Source organism: Phyllobates terribilis, unplaced genomic scaffold (genome assembly GCF_046119375.1).
Source record: "Phyllobates terribilis strain yellow unplaced genomic scaffold, ASM4611937v1 Scaffold_1024__1_contigs__length_465996, whole genome shotgun sequence".
Taxonomy (NCBI): domain Eukaryota; kingdom Metazoa; phylum Chordata; class Amphibia; order Anura; family Dendrobatidae; genus Phyllobates; species Phyllobates terribilis.
In genome coordinates, this window is record NW_027363784.1 from 434,102 (window position 1) to 454,139 (window position 20,038).

The 20,038-nt window shown below is 49.4% G+C and overlaps 11 non-coding genes across 11 annotated transcripts; all 11 read right to left on the bottom strand.

The window, feature by feature from the left end:
* Positions 1-13: 13 nt before the first annotated feature.
* Positions 14-204, bottom strand: LOC141241817 (U2 spliceosomal RNA). Its single transcript, XR_012306511.1, has one exon. It is a non-coding gene; the product is annotated as a U2 spliceosomal RNA (small nuclear RNA).
* Positions 205-7,516: 7,312 nt separating this feature from the next.
* Positions 7,517-7,707, bottom strand: LOC141241850 (U2 spliceosomal RNA). The gene has a single exon (XR_012306544.1). It is a non-coding gene; the product is annotated as a U2 spliceosomal RNA (small nuclear RNA).
* A 1,115-nt stretch (positions 7,708-8,822) lies between these two features.
* LOC141241818 (U2 spliceosomal RNA) lies at positions 8,823-9,013 on the bottom strand. The gene has a single exon (XR_012306512.1). It is a non-coding gene; the product is annotated as a U2 spliceosomal RNA (small nuclear RNA).
* Positions 9,014-10,128: 1,115 nt separating this feature from the next.
* On the bottom strand, positions 10,129-10,319 carry LOC141241856 (U2 spliceosomal RNA). The gene has a single exon (XR_012306550.1). It is a non-coding gene; the product is annotated as a U2 spliceosomal RNA (small nuclear RNA).
* A 1,115-nt stretch (positions 10,320-11,434) lies between these two features.
* On the bottom strand, positions 11,435-11,625 carry LOC141241819 (U2 spliceosomal RNA). Its single transcript, XR_012306513.1, has one exon. It is a non-coding gene; the product is annotated as a U2 spliceosomal RNA (small nuclear RNA).
* A 1,115-nt stretch (positions 11,626-12,740) lies between these two features.
* On the bottom strand, positions 12,741-12,931 carry LOC141241857 (U2 spliceosomal RNA). The gene has a single exon (XR_012306551.1). It is a non-coding gene; the product is annotated as a U2 spliceosomal RNA (small nuclear RNA).
* Positions 12,932-14,046: 1,115 nt separating this feature from the next.
* Positions 14,047-14,237, bottom strand: LOC141241820 (U2 spliceosomal RNA). Its single transcript, XR_012306514.1, has one exon. It is a non-coding gene; the product is annotated as a U2 spliceosomal RNA (small nuclear RNA).
* A 1,115-nt stretch (positions 14,238-15,352) lies between these two features.
* Positions 15,353-15,543, bottom strand: LOC141241822 (U2 spliceosomal RNA). Its single transcript, XR_012306516.1, has one exon. It is a non-coding gene; the product is annotated as a U2 spliceosomal RNA (small nuclear RNA).
* Positions 15,544-16,664: 1,121 nt separating this feature from the next.
* On the bottom strand, positions 16,665-16,855 carry LOC141241823 (U2 spliceosomal RNA). Its single transcript, XR_012306517.1, has one exon. It is a non-coding gene; the product is annotated as a U2 spliceosomal RNA (small nuclear RNA).
* A 1,115-nt stretch (positions 16,856-17,970) lies between these two features.
* LOC141241824 (U2 spliceosomal RNA) lies at positions 17,971-18,161 on the bottom strand. Its single transcript, XR_012306518.1, has one exon. It is a non-coding gene; the product is annotated as a U2 spliceosomal RNA (small nuclear RNA).
* A 1,115-nt stretch (positions 18,162-19,276) lies between these two features.
* On the bottom strand, positions 19,277-19,467 carry LOC141241838 (U2 spliceosomal RNA). The gene has a single exon (XR_012306532.1). It is a non-coding gene; the product is annotated as a U2 spliceosomal RNA (small nuclear RNA).
* Between the last annotated feature and the right edge of the window lie 571 nt (positions 19,468-20,038).

Genomic DNA, 20,038 nt, shown 5'->3' on the forward strand with positions numbered 1-20,038 from the left:
AACTGCATTAAAGAAGGGGTGCACCGGTCCTGGAGATACTGCAATACCAGGTCAATGCGTGGAGTGGACAGAGCAAGCTCTTTTTCCATCTCCCTGTTCTAAAAATCCATTTAATATATGGTCCCCAGATAGGGGACGTATCAGATATTAAACTGATAAGAACAGATACTACACTTGATCTTAGCCAAAAGGCCGAGAAGCGATAACCAGAATTGGTTTCAAACTACGGAGCCACCCAAGGATCCTGAAAAGTCCATTTGTGGAGATGAGCTCCTGGACTCCCGTTAAGAAGACATGTTGTCAACCTCTAGATCCCTTACATGCCTGCACTTTTCGGCTTGCTGCTGCTGCAATCCACGTGTTTTAGATCTGCATAACTCCACCTCTTTAAACACAGCACCTTCACCCCCTGCTGTTCCCACCCGCCTCAACACCGTTGGAAGGGAGGAGAACCAATTAAGGCGGGGGGTGGGGTGGAACGAGCAGCTGTCTACCCTTAGCAGGAGGGCTCCTGATTATGTGACACCCCAGGGGTCTGGTTGCCACAGTGATAGAGATATTACGTCTGAGAGCAGGTGGGAGGTCCTTTGGTCAGGGATCCTGTGCATGCCACACCTCCTGCCCAGTCTTGGGAGGGGAAGGACTTCCCCTATATAATCCTGGGGCTGAGGCAGAGTAGGGAGTTCTGAGAGGAGAAGACAGGGAGCAGAGCTGCTCTATGGGCTCTGCTCCACAGGCAGGCCCTGTCCAGGGGCCTGAGCCTGGAGACAAGTGGAGTAGAGACAAGAAGCAGCATAGGAAACAGCAGAGTTACAAGGAGTCAGGGGCTGGCAGCTGCAGAGCTCGCCCTGACTAAGAAGACTTCTTTCCGGACCCGGAGTCCGAGGCTGTGGGGGCTAACTCTTACCCAGCAGCAGAATCCGTCAGGCAGGGGATTTCAGGTCCTCTGGCCCAGAAGCCCGAAGGCACGGTCACACGCGTGGGACCAGCACCGCCATCGTGGAGCGGAAGCCATTAGAAGGCCCCGAGTCACCGGCCATACGGGTGAGCACCACACGGTACACTCAGGGACGTGGGCTACTTACATCAGCTTCTAGCAAGGTAGCCAGAAGAGTACAGTCAGTTTGGGAGGCCTACAACTACGCCTGGCCAGGGGAGATCCCATCTGCTCAAGGACTGACCAGGCCCCGTTCGCTAGCAAGTACTCCGGGAGGGTCTATCGTTGTTACCAGTAAAGACCCTGAACTACACCGTACCGTCTCTGAGTGGTTCCTGCTACCCCCATCATCCACGTCGGCTGCCCTGAGACCATACCCCTCCCGTTGGGGGTTATACTATCACGCTGCATAATCCTACCATCGGCCTCAGCGGTCTGCCCCGCAGCAGCAGCTCCCTGGCTGCACTCAACGGGTGGCGTAGTCATCAACTATTTACTACTAGTAGACTGCCGTCCAGTTTGACTCCCTGGGCACGGACCGGGTCACCGCCACGAGACTACAACCCTCCACGGATCCGGCTCCGGGTAAGCTCCCGCGTGCGCACCGCAGCGCGACACAGGCCCAGGGGCGCGTCAACTTTGGCGTAGTCGGCAGGATCTCGTGCCCGCAACCACCGGGTACTGCGTGCCTGAAAAGCAAAGACTGTTCAAACTTACCAGTGGTGAAGATTCCCGCTATTCGTGGAGGTTTCCCGCCATCCGGCGCCATCTTCTACCTTCTTCCCGCCATCCGCGAAGTTTTCCCGCCATCCGGCGCCATCTTCGACCTTCTTCCCGCCATCCGTGGAGTTTTCCCGCCATTGGACGCCATCTTGAGGACGCCGCGCGGGAAGAAGAGGGGCGTGGACTCCGAAAGCGCGCGAGAACTGAAGCCCCGCCTCACGTCCGGACGTTGCGTAAGGTCCTGGAAGGAGCCCAGCAGACGCCGACGTCACAGGAGCGCGACGCCAGTTCCTCTACCCCGACGATTGACTGCGGAGCCGCGGCCTACGGAAGAGGATCTCCGGAAGGTAGGCCACGGTCCACTAGGGGGGAGGAGGACACCAGGAACGGACAGCAAGATGGCGGACCGGCAGCAGACTAAGCTGCCCAGCATCGGCAGTGCCCCAGTCGTCGCCGGCCCCGACCAGCGCCGGGAGAAGACGCGTGACGCAGGAGCGGTCGCGGGAGCAGGTAAGAGGAGTCTCCCTGTCCCGGACGCTGCCAGCGTCAGCCTGCTCCCGGGCCCCCTGGTGGAGCCGCCGATTTCGGGCGCTGCAGACACCGACCTGCTCCAGCCCCCGCAACAAGCCCTGCGGCCAAGCCCTCCAGCCCTGGGCACTACCACCACCAGCCCGCACCCAGGCCCAAAGTTGCACCCTCTGACCCCGGGCGTCATCAACGGCGACCCTCTCCACGCCTGGTCGCAAGGCCTGAACTCCCCAGGTGCAAAAGGACTGTACGCCCTCCACGTTAACCAAGGAGGAGCTGCAGTACTACCAATACGAGGAAAGCCAAGAGGACCCGGACGGGTCTGAAGCCTACACACAAGAAGGAGCAGGAGGATGCCGTTACTGAAGTACGGTAAAGTGGAACTGTACATAGTTACCCGTAGGGGTACTTGTGTTGCTAATTAAAATATGGTCCCCGTTGGTACAAGTGTGAACTGTTCCCGTGTGTCCCCTATCCTTAACCAGGCTGAGGACTGTGAGCAGCCATCCCATCTCCCCACAGGCTGAGGACTGTGAGCAGCCAATCCTTATCCCCACTGGCCGAGGACTGAGAGCGGCCATATCTTGTAAATATTATGTGTTTCCAGTTATTTATAGGAGTCCTTGGTGGATTTACCGGGAATCCTTTGTACAGTTAGTGGAGCGTAACCCAGGATGGACTAAAAGACTGTTAAGGACTCGGGGTAGGACAGACCCCTACCTGGTTACGTCTCCCTGTTTTGGTGAAATGGACACCTTGCTTTCTTCAAAGACTGCACCCGGTTACGGACACGCCGTGACCAGCTTTATGCGTTTCCTTATTGTAATGTTATTGTTTATACTTTGTTATGTTACAAAAATATGTTTAGTCCCGGACTACTAAATTTCACTAGGGGGGAATGTGACACCCCAGGGGTCTGGTTGCCACAGTGATAGAGATATTACGTCTGAGAGCAGGTGGGAGGTCCTTTGGTCAGGGATCCTGTGCATGCCACACCTCCTGCCCAGTCTTGGGAGGGGAAGGACTTCCCCTATATAAACCTGGGGCTGAGGCAGAGTAGGGAGTTCTGAGAGGAGAAGACAGGGAGCAGAGCTGCTCTATGGGCTCTGCTCCACAGGCAGGCCCTGTCCAGGGGCCTGAGCCTGGAGACAAGTGGAGTAGAGACAAGAAGCAGCATAGGAAACAGCAGAGTTACAAGGAGTCAGGGGCTGGCAGCTGCAGAGCTCGCCCTGACTAAGAAGACTTCTTTCCGGACCCGGAGTCCGAGGCTGTGGGGGCTAACTCTTACCCAGCAGCAGAATCCGTCAGGCAGGGGATTTCAGGTCCTCTGGCCCAGAAGCCCGAAGGCACGGTCACACGCGTGGGACCAGCACCGCCATCGTGGAGCGGAAGCCATTAGAAGGCCCCGAGTCACCGGCCATACGGGTGAGCACCACACGGTACACTCAGGGACGTGGGCTACTTACATCAGCTTCTAGCAAGGTAGCCAGAAGAGTACAGTCAGTTTGGGAGGCCTACAACTACGCCTGGCCAGGGGAGATCCCATCTGCTCAAGGACTGACCAGGCCCCGTTCGCTAGCAAGTACTCCGGGAGGGTCTATCGTTGTTACCAGTAAAGACCCTGAACTACACCGTACCGTCTCTGAGTGGTTCCTGCTACCCCCATCATCCACGTCGGCTGCCCTGAGACCATACCCCTCCCGTTGGGGGTTATACTATCACGCTGCATAATCCTACCATCGGCCTCAGCGGTCTGCCCCGCAGCAGCAGCTCCCTGGCTGCACTCAACGGGTGGCGTAGTCATCAACTATTTACTACTAGTAGACTGCCGTCCAGTTTGACTCCCTGGGCACGGACCGGGTCACCGCCACGAGACTACAACCCTCCACGGATCCGGCTCCGGGTAAGCTCCCGCGTGCGCACCGCAGCGCGACACAGGCCCAGGGGCGCGTCAACTTTGGCGTAGTCGGCAGGATCTCGTGCCCGCAACCACCGGGTACTGCGTGCCTGAAAAGCAAAGACTGTTCAAACTTACCAGTGGTGAAGATTCCCGCTATTCGTGGAGGTTTCCCGCCATCCGGCGCCATCTTCTACCTTCTTCCCGCCATCCGCGAAGTTTTCCCGCCATCCGGCGCCATCTTCGACCTTCTTCCCGCCATCCGTGGAGTTTTCCCGCCATTGGACGCCATCTTGAGGACGCCGCGCGGGAAGAAGAGGGGCGTGGACTCCGAAAGCGCGCGAGAACTGAAGCCCCGCCTCACGTCCGGACGTTGCGTAAGGTCCTGGAAGGAGCCCAGCAGACGCCGACGTCACAGGAGCGCGACGCCAGTTCCTCTACCCCGACGATTGACTGCGGAGCCGCGGCCTACGGAAGAGGATCTCCGGAAGGTAGGCCACGGTCCACTAGGGGGGAGGAGGACACCAGGAACGGACAGCAAGATGGCGGACCGGCAGCAGACTAAGCTGCCCAGCATCGGCAGTGCCCCAGTCGTCGCCGGCCCCGACCAGCGCCGGGAGAAGACGCGTGACGCAGGAGCGGTCGCGGGAGCAGGTAAGAGGAGTCTCCCTGTCCCGGACGCTGCCAGCGTCAGCCTGCTCCCGGGCCCCCTGGTGGAGCCGCCGATTTCGGGCGCTGCAGACACCGACCTGCTCCAGCCCCCGCAACAAGCCCTGCGGCCAAGCCCTCCAGCCCTGGGCACTACCACCACCAGCCCGCACCCAGGCCCAAAGTTGCACCCTCTGACCCCGGGCGTCATCAACGGCGACCCTCTCCACGCCTGGTCGCAAGGCCTGAACTCCCCAGGTGCAAAAGGACTGTACGCCCTCCACGTTAACCAAGGAGGAGCTGCAGTACTACCAATACGAGGAAAGCCAAGAGGACCCGGACGGGTCTGAAGCCTACACACAAGAAGGAGCAGGAGGATGCCGTTACTGAAGTACGGTAAAGTGGAACTGTACATAGTTACCCGTAGGGGTACTTGTGTTGCTAATTAAAATATGGTCCCCGTTGGTACAAGTGTGAACTGTTCCCGTGTGTCCCCTATCCTTAACCAGGCTGAGGACTGTGAGCAGCCATCCCATCTCCCCACAGGCTGAGGACTGTGAGCAGCCAATCCTTATCCCCACTGGCCGAGGACTGAGAGCGGCCATATCTTGTAAATATTATGTGTTTCCAGTTATTTATAGGAGTCCTTGGTGGATTTACCGGGAATCCTTTGTACAGTTAGTGGAGCGTAACCCAGGATGGACTAAAAGACTGTTAAGGACTCGGGGTAGGACAGACCCCTACCTGGTTACGTCTCCCTGTTTTGGTGAAATGGACACCTTGCTTTCTTCAAAGACTGCACCCGGTTACGGACACGCCGTGACCAGCTTTATGCGTTTCCTTATTGTAATGTTATTGTTTATACTTTGTTATGTTACAAAAATATGTTTAGTCCCGGACTACTAAATTTCACTAGGGGGGAATGTGACACCCCAGGGGTCTGGTTGCCACAGTGATAGAGATATTACGTCTGAGAGCAGGTGGGAGGTCCTTTGGTCAGGGATCCTGTGCATGCCACACCTCCTGCCCAGTCTTGGGAGGGGAAGGACTTCCCCTATATAAACCTGGGGCTGAGGCAGAGTAGGGAGTTCTGAGAGGAGAAGACAGGGAGCAGAGCTGCTCTATGGGCTCTGCTCCACAGGCAGGCCCTGTCCAGGGGCCTGAGCCTGGAGACAAGTGGAGTAGAGACAAGAAGCAGCATAGGAAACAGCAGAGTTACAAGGAGTCAGGGGCTGGCAGCTGCAGAGCTCGCCCTGACTAAGAAGACTTCTTTCCGGACCCGGAGTCCGAGGCTGTGGGGGCTAACTCTTACCCAGCAGCAGAATCCGTCAGGCAGGGGATTTCAGGTCCTCTGGCCCAGAAGCCCGAAGGCACGGTCACACGCGTGGGACCAGCACCGCCATCGTGGAGCGGAAGCCATTAGAAGGCCCCGAGTCACCGGCCATACGGGTGAGCACCACACGGTACACTCAGGGACGTGGGCTACTTACATCAGCTTCTAGCAAGGTAGCCAGAAGAGTACAGTCAGTTTGGGAGGCCTACAACTACGCCTGGCCAGGGGAGATCCCATCTGCTCAAGGACTGACCAGGCCCCGTTCGCTAGCAAGTACTCCGGGAGGGTCTATCGTTGTTACCAGTAAAGACCCTGAACTACACCGTACCGTCTCTGAGTGGTTCCTGCTACCCCCATCATCCACGTCGGCTGCCCTGAGACCATACCCCTCCCGTTGGGGGTTATACTATCACGCTGCATAATCCTACCATCGGCCTCAGCGGTCTGCCCCGCAGCAGCAGCTCCCTGGCTGCACTCAACGGGTGGCGTAGTCATCAACTATTTACTACTAGTAGACTGCCGTCCAGTTTGACTCCCTGGGCACGGACCGGGTCACCGCCACGAGACTACAACCCTCCACGGATCCGGCTCCGGGTAAGCTCCCGCGTGCGTACCGCAGCGCGACACAGGCCCAGGGGCGCGTCAATTACATACCTCTCCTGCTGCTGCTGCTGCTGGCTGTCCAGCAGCAGACTGAAGGTGGCTGCTGCTGTGCACAGGTATATAAAGGCTCAGAGCCTATTATGACACGCGCAGCCAGCGTTCCATTGCCACATTCCATCTACTGCAGGCAGGATACCTGGCTGGCTGAATGTCGCTGAGAAGCTCACAGAGACCGCCATAAGCAACAGTTTAACAGAATGCCACAGACTAATCAACCAAACTTTTTGGGTTGGGTTCTCTTTTATAGTCTGCAGGCATTAAATGAAAGAAGTCAGTGTTCCAGCAGAAGGAGACAACGTTTCAGAAAAGGCATTGTAGCAAACCAAAAAAGAAATTTTAAGCGCAGCAGAGTAACCAGCGCACATACCTGTTAGCTCAGGTGAGTTTAAAAGGCTGCTGTTGATAACAAGGGCATTTGCTAAATAGATGGTGTGTGTGCAACAATATACTGAAAGGTCAATTATATTGTGCAGCTTATCTCACCACCTGTAGTTATTTAGGTGAAAGCTCCAAAATGCTTGCCTAATATGTCTGTTTATCCAAAAGGAAGTAAAAAGGGAGAGCTAGAAAGATAGCATTGCATCACATTACATGGCAATGCAATGCACAGTTGCTGAAGTTGAACCAAAATGAGCTTGTAATCTGGCTTCTGCAACTTTGAACATGAAAAATCCAATGAGGAGAAGAAAAGCAAAGCCAAAGAGTCCATCCCAAAATCCGACAAACAAGCAAAATGAACAAAAAACATTGAATTCAATTCTTTCTGATTTTAGAAACTGCATTAAAGAAGGGGTGCACCGGTCATGGAGATACTGCAATACCAGGTCAATGCGTGGAGTGGACAGAGCAAGCTCTTTTTCCATCTCCCTGTTCTAAAAATCCATTTAATATATGGTCCCCAGATAGGGGACGTATCAGATATTAAACTGATAAGAACAGATACTACACTTGATCTTAGCCAAAAGGCCGAGAAGCGATAACCAGAATTGGTTTCAAACTACGGAGCCACCCAAGGATCCTGAAAAGTCCATTTGTGGAGATGAGCTCCTGGACTCCCGTTAAGAAGACATGTTGTCAACCTCTAGATCCCTTACATGCCTGCACTTTTCGGCTTGCTGCTGCTGCAATCCACGCGTTTTAGATCTGCAAAACTCCACCTCTTTAAACACAGCACCTTCACCCCCTGCTGTTCCCACCCGCCTCAACACCGTTGGAAGGGAGGAGAACCAATTAAGGCGGGGGGTGGGGTGGAACGAGCAGCTGTCTACCCTTAGCAGGAGGGCTCCTGATTACATACCTCTCCTGCTGCTGCTGCTGCTGGCTGTCCAGCAGCAGACTGAAGGTGGCTGCTGCTGTGCACAGGTATATAAAGGCTCAGAACCTATTATGACACGCGCAGCCAGCGTTCCATTGCCAAATTCCATCTACTGCAGGCAGGATACCTGGCTGGCTGAATGTCGCTGAGAAGCTCACAGAGACCGCCATAAGCAACAGTTTAACAGAATGCCACAGACTAATCAACCAAACTTTTTGGGTTGGGTTCTCTTTTATAGTCTGCAGGCATTAAATGAAAGAAGTCAGTGTTCCAGCAGAAGGAGACAACGTTTCAGAAAAGGCATTGTAGCAAACCAAAAAAGAAATTTTAAGCGCAGCAGAGTAACCAGCGCACATACCTGTTAGCTCAGGTGAGTTTAAAAGGCTGCTGTTAATAACAAGGGCATTTGCTAAATAGATGGTGTGTGTGCAACAATATACTGAAAGGTCAATTATATTGTGCAGCTTATCTCACCACCTGTAGTTATTTAGGTGAAAACTCCAAAATGCTTGCCTAATATGTCTGTTTATCCAAAAGGAAGTAAAAAGGGAGAGCTAGAAAGATAGCATTGCATCACATTACATGGCAATGCAATGCACAGTTGCTGAAGTTGAACCAAAATGAGCTTGTAATCTGGCTTCTGCAACTTTGAACATGAAAAATCCAATGAGGAGAAGAAAAGCAAAGCCAAAGAGTCCATCCCAAAATCCGACAAACAAGCAAAATGAACAAAAAACATTGAATTCAATTCTTTCTGATTTTAGAAACTGCATTAAAGAAGGGGTGCACCGGTCCTGGAGATACTGCAATACCAGGTCAATGCGTGGAGTGGACAGAGCAAGCTCTTTTTCCATCTCCCTGTTCTAAAAATCCATTTAATATATGGTCCCCAGATAGGGGACGTATCAGATATTAAACTGATAAGAACAGATACTACACTTGATCTTAGCCAAAAGGCCGAGAAGCGATAACCAGAATTGGTTTCAAACTACGGAGCCACCCAAGGATCCTGAAAAGTCCATTTGTGGAGATGAGCTCCTGGACTCCCGTTAAGAAGACATGTTGTCAACCTCTAGATCCCTTACATGCCTGCACTTTTCGGCTTGCTGCTGCTGCAATCCACGCGTTTTAGATCTGCATAACTCCACCTCTTTAAACACAGCACCTTCACCCCCTGCTGTTCCCACCCGCCTCAACACCGTTGGAAGGGAGGAGAACCAATTAAGGCGGGGGGTGGGGTGGAACGAGCAGCTGTCTACCCTTAGCAGGAGGGCTCCTGATTACATACCTCTCCTGCTGCTGCTGCTGCTGGCTGTCCAGCAGCAGACTGAAGGTGGCTGCTGCTGTGCACAGGTATATAAAGGCTCAGAGCCTATTATGACACGCGCAGCCAGCGTTCCATTGCCACATTCCATCTACTGCAGGCAGGATACCTGGCTGGCTGAATGTCGCTGAGAAGCTCACAGAGACCGCCATAAGCAACAGTTTAACAGAATGCCACAGACTAATCAACCAAACTTTTTGGGTTGGGTTCTCTTTTATAGTCTGCAGGCATTAAATGAAAGAAGTCAGTGTTCCAGCAGAAGGAGACAACGTTTCAGAAAAGGCATTGTAGCAAACCAAAAAAGAAATTTTAAGCGCAGCAGAGTAACCAGCGCACATACCTGTTAGCTCAGGTGAGTTTAAAAGGCTGCTGTTGATAACAAGGGCATTTGCTAAATAGATGGTGTGTGTGCAACAATATACTGAAAGGTCAATTATATTGTGCAGCTTATCTCACCACCTGTAGTTATTTAGGTGAAAGCTCCAAAATGCTTGCCTAATATGTCTGTTTATCCAAAAGGAAGTAAAAAGGGAGAGCTAGAAAGATAGCATTGCATCACATTACATGGCAATGCAATGCACAGTTGCTGAAGTTGAACCAAAATGAGCTTGTAATCTGGCTTCTGCAACTTTGAACATGAAAAATCCAATGAGGAGAAGAAAAGCAAAGCCAAAGAGTCCATCCCAAAATCCGACAAACAAGCAAAATGAACAAAAAACATTGAATTCAATTCTTTCTGATTTTAGAAACTGCATTAAAGAAGGGGTGCTCCGGTCCTGGAGATACTGCAATACCAGGTCAATGCGTGGAGTGGACAGAGCAAGCTCTTTTTCCATCTCCCTGTTCTAAAAATCCATTTAATATATGGTCCCCAGATAGGGGACGTATCAGATATTAAACTGATAAGAACAGATACTACACTTGATCTTAGCCAAAAGGCCGAGAAGCGATAACCAGAATTGGTTTCAAACTACGGAGCCACCCAAGGATCCTGAAAAGTCCATTTGTGGAGATGAGCTCCTGGACTCCCGTTAAGAAGACATGTTGTCAACCTCTAGATCCCTTACATGCCTGCACTTTTCGGCTTGCTGCTGCTGCAATCCACGCGTTTTAGATCTGCATAACTCCACCTCTTTAAACACAGCACCTTCACCCCCTGCTGTTCCCACCCGCCTCAACACCGTTGGAAGGGAGGAGAACCAATTAAGGCGGGGGGTGGGGTGGAACGAGCAGCTGTCTACCCTTAGCAGGAGGGCTCCTGATTACATACCTCTCCTGCTGCTGCTGCTGCTGGCTGTCCAGCAGCAGACTGAAGGTGGCTGCTGCTGTGCACAGGTATATAAAGGCTCAGAGCCTATTATGACACGCGCAGCCAGCGTTCCATTGCCACATTCCATCTACTGCAGGCAGGATACCTGGCTGGCTGAATGTCGCTGAGAAGCTCACAGAGACCGCCATAAGCAACAGTTTAACAGAATGCCACAGACTAATCAACCAAACTTTTTGGGTTGGGTTCTCTTTTATAGTCTGCAGGCATTAAATGAAAGAAGTCAGTGTTCCAGCAGAAGGAGACAACGTTTCAGAAAAGGCATTGTAGCAAACCAAAAAAGAAATTTTAAGCGCAGCAGAGTAACCAGCGCACATACCTGTTAGCTCAGTTGAGTTTAAAAGGCTGCTGTTGATAACAAGGGCATTTGCTAAATAGATGGTGTGTGTGCAACAATATACTGAAAGGTCAATTATATTGTGCAGCTTATCTCACCACCTGTAGTTATTTAGGTGAAAGCTCCAAAATGCTTGCCTAATATGTCTGTTTATCCAAAAGGAAGTAAAAAGGGAGAGCTAGAAAGATAGCATTGCATCACATTACATGGCAATGCAATGCACAGTTGCTGAAGTTGAACCAAAATGAGCTTGTAATCTGGCTTCTGCAACTTTGAACATGAAAAATCCAATGAGGAGAAGAAAAGCAAAGCCAAAGAGTCCATCCCAAAATCCGACAAACAAGCGAAATGAACAAAAAACATTGAATTCAATTCTTTCTGATTTTAGAAACTGCATTAAAGAAGGGGTGCACCGGTCCTGGAGATACTGCAATACCAGGTCAATGCGTGGAGTGGACAGAGCAAGCTCTTTTTCCATCTCCCTGTTCTAAAAATCCATTTAATATATGGTCCCCAGATAGGGGACGTATCAGATATTAAACTGATAAGAACAGATACTACACTTGATCTTAGCCAAAAGGCCGAGAAGCGATAACCAGAATTGGTTTCAAACTACGGAGCCACCCAAGGATCCTGAAAAGTCCATTTGTGGAGATGAGCTCCTGGACTCCCGTTAAGAAGACATGTTGTCAACCTCTAGATCCCTTACATGCCTGCACTTTTCGGCTTGCTGCTGCTGCAATCCACGCGTTTTAGATCTGCATAACTCCACCTCTTTAAACACAGCACCTTCACCCCCTGCTGTTCCCACCCGCCTCAACACCGTTGGAAGGGAGGAGAACCAATTAAGGCGGGGGGTGGGGTGGAACGAGCAGCTGTCTACCCTTAGCAGGAGGGCTCCTGATTACATACCTCTCCTGCTGCTGCTGCTGCTGGCTGTCCAGCAGCAGACTGAAGGTGGCTGCTGCTGTGCACAGGTATATAAAGGCTCAGAGCCTATTATGACATGCGCAGCCAGCGTTCCATTGCCACATTCCATCTACTGCAGGCAGGATACCTGGCTGGCTGAATGTCGCTGAGAAGCTCACAGAGACCGCCATAAGCAACAGTTTAACAGAATGCCACAGACTAATCAACCAAACTTTTTGGGTTGGGTTCTCTTTTATAGTCTGCAGGCATTAAATGAAAGAAGTCAGTGTTCCAGCAGAAGGAGACAACGTTTCAGAAAAGGCATTGTAGCAAACCAAAAAAGAAATTTTAAGCGCAGCAGAGTAACCAGCGCACATACCTGTTAGCTCAGGTGAGTTTAAAAGGCTGCTGTTGATAACAAGGGCATTTGCTAAATAGATGGTGTGTGTGCAACAATATACTGAAAGGTCAATTATATTGTGCAGCTTATCTCACCACCTGTAGTTATTTAGGTGAAAGCTCCAAAATGCTTGCCTAATATGTCTGTTTATCCAAAAGGAAGTAAAAAGGGAGAGCTAGAAAGATAGCATTGCATCACATTACATGGCAATGCAATGCACAGTTGCTGAAGTTGAACCAAAATGAGCTTGTAATCTGGCTTCTGCAACTTTGAACATGAAAAATCCAATGAGGAGAAGAAAAGCAAAGCCAAAGAGTCCATCCCAAAATCCGACAAACAAGCAAAATGAACAAAAAACATTGAATTCAATTCTTTCTGATTTTAGAAACTGCATTAAAGAAGGGGTGCTCCGGTCCTGGAGATACTGCAATACCAGGTCAATGCGTGGAGTGGACAGAGCAAGCTCTTTTTCCATCTCCCTGTTCTAAAAATCCATTTAATATATGGTCCCCAGATAGGGGACGTATCAGATATTAAACTGATAAGAACAGATACTACACTTGATCTTAGCCAAAAGGCCGAGAAGCGATAACCAGAATTGGTTTCAAACTACGGAGCCACCCAAGGATCCTGAAAAGTCCATTTGTGGAGATGAGCTCCTGGACTCCCGTTAAGAAGACATGTTGTCAACCTCTAGATCCCTTACATGCCTGCACTTTTCGGCTTGCTGCTGCTGCAATCCACGCGTTTTAGATCTGCATAACTCCACCTCTTTAAACACAGCACCTTCACCCCCTGCTGTTCCCACCCGCCTCAACACCGTTGGAAGGGAGGAGAACCAATTAAGGCGGGGGGTGGGGTGGAACGAGCAGCTGTCTACCCTTAGCAGGAGGGCTCCTGATTACATACCTCTCCTGCTGCTGCTGCTGCTGGCTGTCCAGCAGCAGACTGAAGGTGGCTGCTGCTGTGCACAGGTATATAAAGGCTCAGAGCCTATTATGACACGCGCAGCCAGCGTTCCATTGCCACATTCCATCTACTGCAGGCAGGATACCTGGCTGGCTGAATGTCGCTGAGAAGCTCACAGAGACCGCCATAAGCAACAGTTTAACAGAATGCCACAGACTAATCAACCAAACTTTTTGGGTTGGGTTCTCTTTTATAGACTGCAGGCATTAAATGAAAGAAGTCAGTGTTCCAGCAGAAGGAGACAACGTTTCAGAAAAGGCATTGTAGCAAACCAAAAAAGAAATTTTAAGCGCAGCAGAGTAACCAGCGCACATACCTGTTAGCTCAGGTGAGTTTAAAAGGCTGCTGTTGATAACAAGGGCATTTGCTAAATAGATGGTGTGTGTGCAACAATATACTGAAAGGTCAATTATATTGTGCAGCTTATCTCACCACCTGTAGTTATTTAGGTGAAAGCTCCAAAATGCTTGCCTAATATGTCTGTTTATCCAAAAGGAAGTAAAAAGGGAGAGCTAGAAAGATAGCATTGCATCACATTACATGGCAATGCAATGCACAGTTGCTGAAGTTGAACCAAAATGAGCTTGTAATCTGGCTTCTGCAACTTTGAACATGAAAAATCCAATGAGGAGAAGAAAAGCAAAGCCAAAGAGTCCATCCCAAAATCCGACAAACAAGCGAAATGAACAAAAAACATTGAATTCAATTCTTTCTGATTTTAGAAACTGCATTAAAGAAGGGGTGCACCGGTCCTGGAGATACTGCAATACCAGGTCAATGCGTGGAGTGGACAGAGCAAGCTCTTTTTCCATCTCCCTGTTCTAAAAATCCATTTAATATATGGTCCCCAGATAGGGGACGTATCAGATATTAAACTGATAAGAACAGATACTACACTTGATCTTAGCCAAAAGGCCGAGAAGCGATAACCAGAATTGGTTTCAAACTACGGAGCCACCCAAGGATCCTGAAAAGTCCATTTGTGGAGATGAGCTCCTGGACTCCCGTTAAGAAGACATGTTGTCAACCTCTAGATCCCTTACATGCCTGCACTTTTCGGCTTGCTGCTGCTGCAATCCACGCGTTTTAGATCTGCATAACTCCACCTCTTTAAACACAGCACCTTCACCCCCTGCTGTTCCCACCCGCCTCAACACCGTTGGAAGGGAGGAGAACCAATTAAGGCGGGGGGTGGGGTGGAACGAGCAGCTGTCTACCCTTAGCAGGAGGGCTCCTGATTACATACCTCTCCTGCTGCTGCTGCTGCTGGCTGTCCAGCAGCAGACTGAAGGTGGCTGCTGCTGTGCACAGGTATATAAAGGCTCAGAGCCTATTATGACACGCGCAGCCAGCGTTCCATTGCCACATTCCATCTACTGCAGGCAGGATACCTGGCTGGCTGAATGTCGCTGAGAAGCTCACAGAGACCGCCATAAGCAACAGTTTAACAGAATGCCACAGACTAATCAACCAAACTTTTTGGGTTGGGTTCTCTTTTATAGTCTGCAGGCATTAAATGAAAGAAGTCAGTGTTCCAGCAGAAGGAGACAACGTTTCAGAAAAGGCATTGTAGCAAACCAAAAAAGAAATTTTAAGCGCAGCAGAGTAACCAGCGCACATACCTGTTAGCTCAGGTGAGTTTAAAAGGCTGCTGTTGATAACAAGGGCATTTGCTAAATAGATGGTGTGTGTGCAACAATATACTGAAAGGTCAATTATATTGTGCAGCTTATCTCACCACCTGTAGTTATTTAGGTGAAAGCTCCAAAATGCTTGCCTAATATGTCTGTTTATCCAAAAGGAAGTAAAAAGGGAGAGCTAGAAAGATAGCATTGCATCACATTACATGGCAATGCAATGCACAGTTGCTGAAGTTGAACCAAAATGAGCTTGTAATCTGGCTTCTGCAACTTTGAACATGAAAAATCCAATGAGGAGAAGAAAAGCAAAGCCAAAGAGTCCATCCCAAAATCCGACAAACAAGCAAAATGAACAAAAAACATTGAATTCAATTCTTTCTGATTTTAGAAACTGCATTAAAGAAGGGGTGCACCGGTCCTGGAGATACTGCAATACCAGGTCAATGCGTGGAGTGGACAGAGCAAGCTCTTTTTCCATCTCCCTGTTCTAAAAATCCATTTAATATATGGTCCCCAGATAGGGGACGTATCAGATATTAAACTGATAAGAACAGATACTACACTTGATCTTAGCCAAAAGGCCGAGAAGCGATAACCAGAATTGGTTTCAAACTACGGAGCCACCCAAGGATCCTGAAAAGTCCATTTGTGGAGATGAGCTCCTGGACTCCCGTTAAGAAGACATGTTGTCAACCTCTAGATCCCTTACATGCCTGCACTTTTCGGCTTGCTGCTGCTGCAATCCACGCGTTTTAGATCTGCATAACTCCACCTCTTTAAACACAGCACCTTCACCCCCTGCTGTTCCCACCCGCCTCAACACCGTTGGAAGGGAGGAGAACCAATTAAGGCGGGGGGTGGGGTGGAACGAGCAGCTGTCTACCCTTAGCAGGAGGGCTCCTGATTACATACCTCTCCTGCTGCTGCTGCTGCTGGCTGTCCAGCAGCAGACTGAAGGTGGCTGCTGCTGTGCACAGGTATATAAAGGCTCAGAGCCTATTATGACACGCGCAGCCAGCGTTCCATTGCCACATTCCATCTACTGCAGGCAGGATACCTGGCTGGCTGAATGTCGCTGAGAAGCTCACAGAGACCGCCATAAGCAACAGTTTAACAGAATGCCACAGACTAATCAACCAAACTTTTTGGGTTGGGTTCTCTTTTATAGTCTGCAGGCATTAAATGAAAGAAGTCAGTGTTCCAGCAGAAGGAGACAACGTTTCAGAAAAGGCATTGAAAAAAAAGCAAACCAAAAAAGAAATTTTAAGCGCAGCAGAGTAACCAGCGCACATACCTGTTAGCTCAGGTGAGTTTAAAAGGCTGCTGTTGATAACAAGGGCATTTGCTAAATAGATGGTGTGTGTGCAACAATATACTGAAAGGTCAATTATATTGTGCAGCTTATCTCACCACCTGTAGTTATTTAGGTGAAAGCTCCAAAATGCTTGCCTAATATGTCTGTTTATCCAAAAGGAAGTAAAAAGGGAGAGCTAGAAAGATAGCATTGCATCACATTACATGGCAATGCAATGCACAGTTGCTGAAGTTGAACCAAAATGAGCTTGTAATCTGGCTTCTGCAACTTTGAACATGAAAAATCCAATGAGGAGAAGAAAAGCAAAGCCAAAGAGTCCATCCCAAAATCCGACAAACAAGCAAAATGAACAAAAAACATTGAATTCAATTCTTTCTGATTTTAGAAACTGCATTAAAGAAGGGGTGCACCGGTCCTGGAGATACTGCAATACCAGGTCAATGCGTGGAGTGGACAGAGCAAGCTCTTTTTCCATCTCCCTGTTCTAAAAATCCATTTAATATATGGTCCCCAGATAGGGGACGTATCAGATATTAAACTGATAAGAACAGATACTACACTTGATCTTAGCCAAAAGGCCGAGAAGCGATAACCAGAATTGGTTTCAAACTACGGAGCCACCCAAGGATCCTGAAAAGTCCATTTGTGGAGATGAGCTTCTGGACTCCCGTTAAGAAGACATGTTGTCAACCTCTAGATCCCTTACATGCCTGCACTTTTCGGCTTGCTGCTGCTGCAATCCACGCGTTTTAGATCTGCATAACTCCACCTCTTTAAACACAGCACCTTCACCCCCTGCTGTTCCCACCCGCCTCAACACCGTTGGAAGGGAGGAGAACCAATTAAGGCGGGGGGTGGGGTGGAACGAGCAGCTGTCTACCCTTAGCAGGAGGGCTCCTGATTACATACCTCTCCTGCTGCTGCTGCTGCTGGCTGTCCAGCAGCAGACTGAAGGTGGCTGCTGCTGTGCACAGGTATATAAAGGCTCAGAGCCTATTATGACACGCGCAGCCAGCGTTCCATTGCCACATTCCATCTACTGCAGGCAGGATACCTGGCTGGCTGAATGTCGCTGAGAAGCTCACAGAGACCGCCATAAGCAACAGTTTAACAGAATGCCACAGACTAATCAACCAAACTTTTTGGGTTGGGTTCTCTTTTATAGTCTGCAGGCATTAAATGAAAGAAGTCAGTGTTCCAGCAGAAGGAGACAACGTTTCAGAAAAGGCATTGTAGCAAACCAAAAAAGAAATTTTAAGCGCAGCAGAGTAACCAGCGCACATACCTGTTAGCTCAGGTGAGTTTAAAAGGCTGCTGTTGATAACAAGGGCATTTGCTAAATAGATGGTGTGTGTGCAACAATATACTGAAAGGTCAATTATATTGTGCAGCTTATCTCACCACCTGTAGTTATTTAGGTGAAAGCTCCAAAATGCTTGCCTAATATGTCTGTTTATCCAACAGGAAGTAAAAAGGGAGAGCTAGAAAGATAGCATTGCATCACATTACATGGCAATGCAATGCACAGTTGCTGAAGTTGAACCAAAATGAGCTTGTAATCTGGCTTCTGCAACTTTGAACATGAAAAATCCAATGAGGAGAAGAAAAGCAAAGCCAAAGAGTCCATCCCAAAATCCGACAAACAAGCAAAATGAACAAAAAACATTGAATTCAATTCTTTCTGATTTTAGAAACTGCATTAAAGAAGGGGTGCACCGGTCCTGGAGATACTGCAATACCAGGTCAATGCGTGGAGTGGACAGAGCAAGCTCTTTTTCCATCTCCCTGTTCTAAAAATCCATTTAATATATGGTCCCCAGATAGGGGACGTATCAGATATTAAACTGATAAGAACAGATACTACACTTGATCTTAGCCAAAAGGCCGAGAAGCGATAACCAGAATTGGTTTCAAACTACGGAGCCACCCAAGGATCCTGAAAAGTCCATTTGTGGAGATGAGCTCCTGGACTCCCGTTAAGAAGACATGTTGTCAACCTCTAGATCCCTTACATGCCTGCACTTTTCGGCTTGCTGCTGCTGCAATCCACGCGTTTTAGATCTGCATAACTCCACCTCTTTAAACACAGCACCTTCACCCCCTGCTGTTCCCACCCGCCTCAACACCGTTGGAAGGGAGGAGAACCAATTAAGGCGGGGGGTGGGGTGGAACGAGCAGCTGTCTACCCTTAGCAGGAGGGCTCCTGATTACATACCTCTCCTGCTGCTGCTGCTGCTGGCTGTCCAGCAGCAGACTGAAGGTGGCTGCTGCTGTGCACAGGTATATAAAGGCTCAGAGCCTATTATGACACGCGCAGCCAGCGTTCCATTGCCACATTCCATCTACTGCAGGCAGGATACCTGGCTGGCTGAATGTCGCTGAGAAGCTCACAGAGACCGCCATAAGCAACAGTTTAACAGAATGCCACAGACTAATCAACCAAACTTTTTGGGTTGGGTTCTCTTTTATAGTCTGCAGGCATTAAATGAAAGAAGTCAGTGTTCCAGCAGAAGGAGACAACGTTTCAGAAAAGGCATTGTAGCAAACCAAAAAAGAAATTTTAAGCGCAGCAGAGTAACCAGCGCACATACCTGTTAGCTCAGGTGAGTTTAAAAGGCTGCTGTTGATAACAAGGGCATTTGCTAAATAGATGGTGTGTGTGCAACAATATACTGAAAGGTCAATTATATTGTGCAGCTTATCTCACCACCTGTAGTTATTTAGGTGAAAGCTCCAAAATGCTTGCCTAATATGTCTGTTTATCCAAAAGGAAGTAAAAAGGGAGAGCTAGAAAGATAGCATTGCATCACATTACATGGCAATGCAATGCACAGTTGCTGAAGTTGAACCAAAATGAGCTTGTAATCTGGCTTCTGCAACTTTGAACATGAAAAATCCAATGAGGAGAAGAAAAGCAAAGCCAAAGAGTCCATCCCAAAATCCGACAAACAAGCAAAATGAACAAAAAACATTGAATTCAATTCTTTCTGATTTTAGAAACTGCATTAAAGAAGGGGTGCACCGGTCCTGGAGATACTGCAATACCAGGTCAATGCGTGGAGTGGACAGAGCAAGCTCTTTTTCCATCTCCCTGTTCTAAAAATCCATTTAATATACGGTCCCCAGATAGGGGACGTATCAGATATTAAACTGATAAGAACAGATACTACACTTGATCTTAGCCAAAAGGCCGAGAAGCGATAACCAGAATTGGTTTCAAACTACGGAGCCACCCAAGGATCCTGAAAAGTCCATTTGTGGAGATGAGCTCCTGGACTCCCGTTAAGAAGACATGTTGTCAACCTCTAGATCCCTTACATGCCTGCACTTTTCGGCTTGCTGCTGCTGCAATCCACGCGTTTTAGATCTGCATAACTCCACCTCTTTAAACACAGCACCTTCACCCCCTGCTGTTCCCACCCGCCTCAACACCGTTGGAAGGGAGGAGAACCAATTAAGGCGGGGGGTGGGGTGGAACGAGCAGCTGTCTACCCTTAGCAGGAGGGCTCCTGATTACATACCTCTCCTGCTGCTGCTGCTGCTGGCTGTCCAGCAGCAGACTGAAGGTGGCTGCTGCTGTGCACAGGTATATAAAGGCTCAGAGCCTATTATGACACGCGCAGCCAGCGTTCCATTGCCACATTCCATCTACTGCAGGCAGGATACCTGGCTGGCTGAATGTCGCTGAGAAGCTCACAGAGACCGCCATAAGCAACAGTTTAACAGAATGCCACAGACTAATCAACCAAACTTTTTGGGTTGGGTTCTCTTTT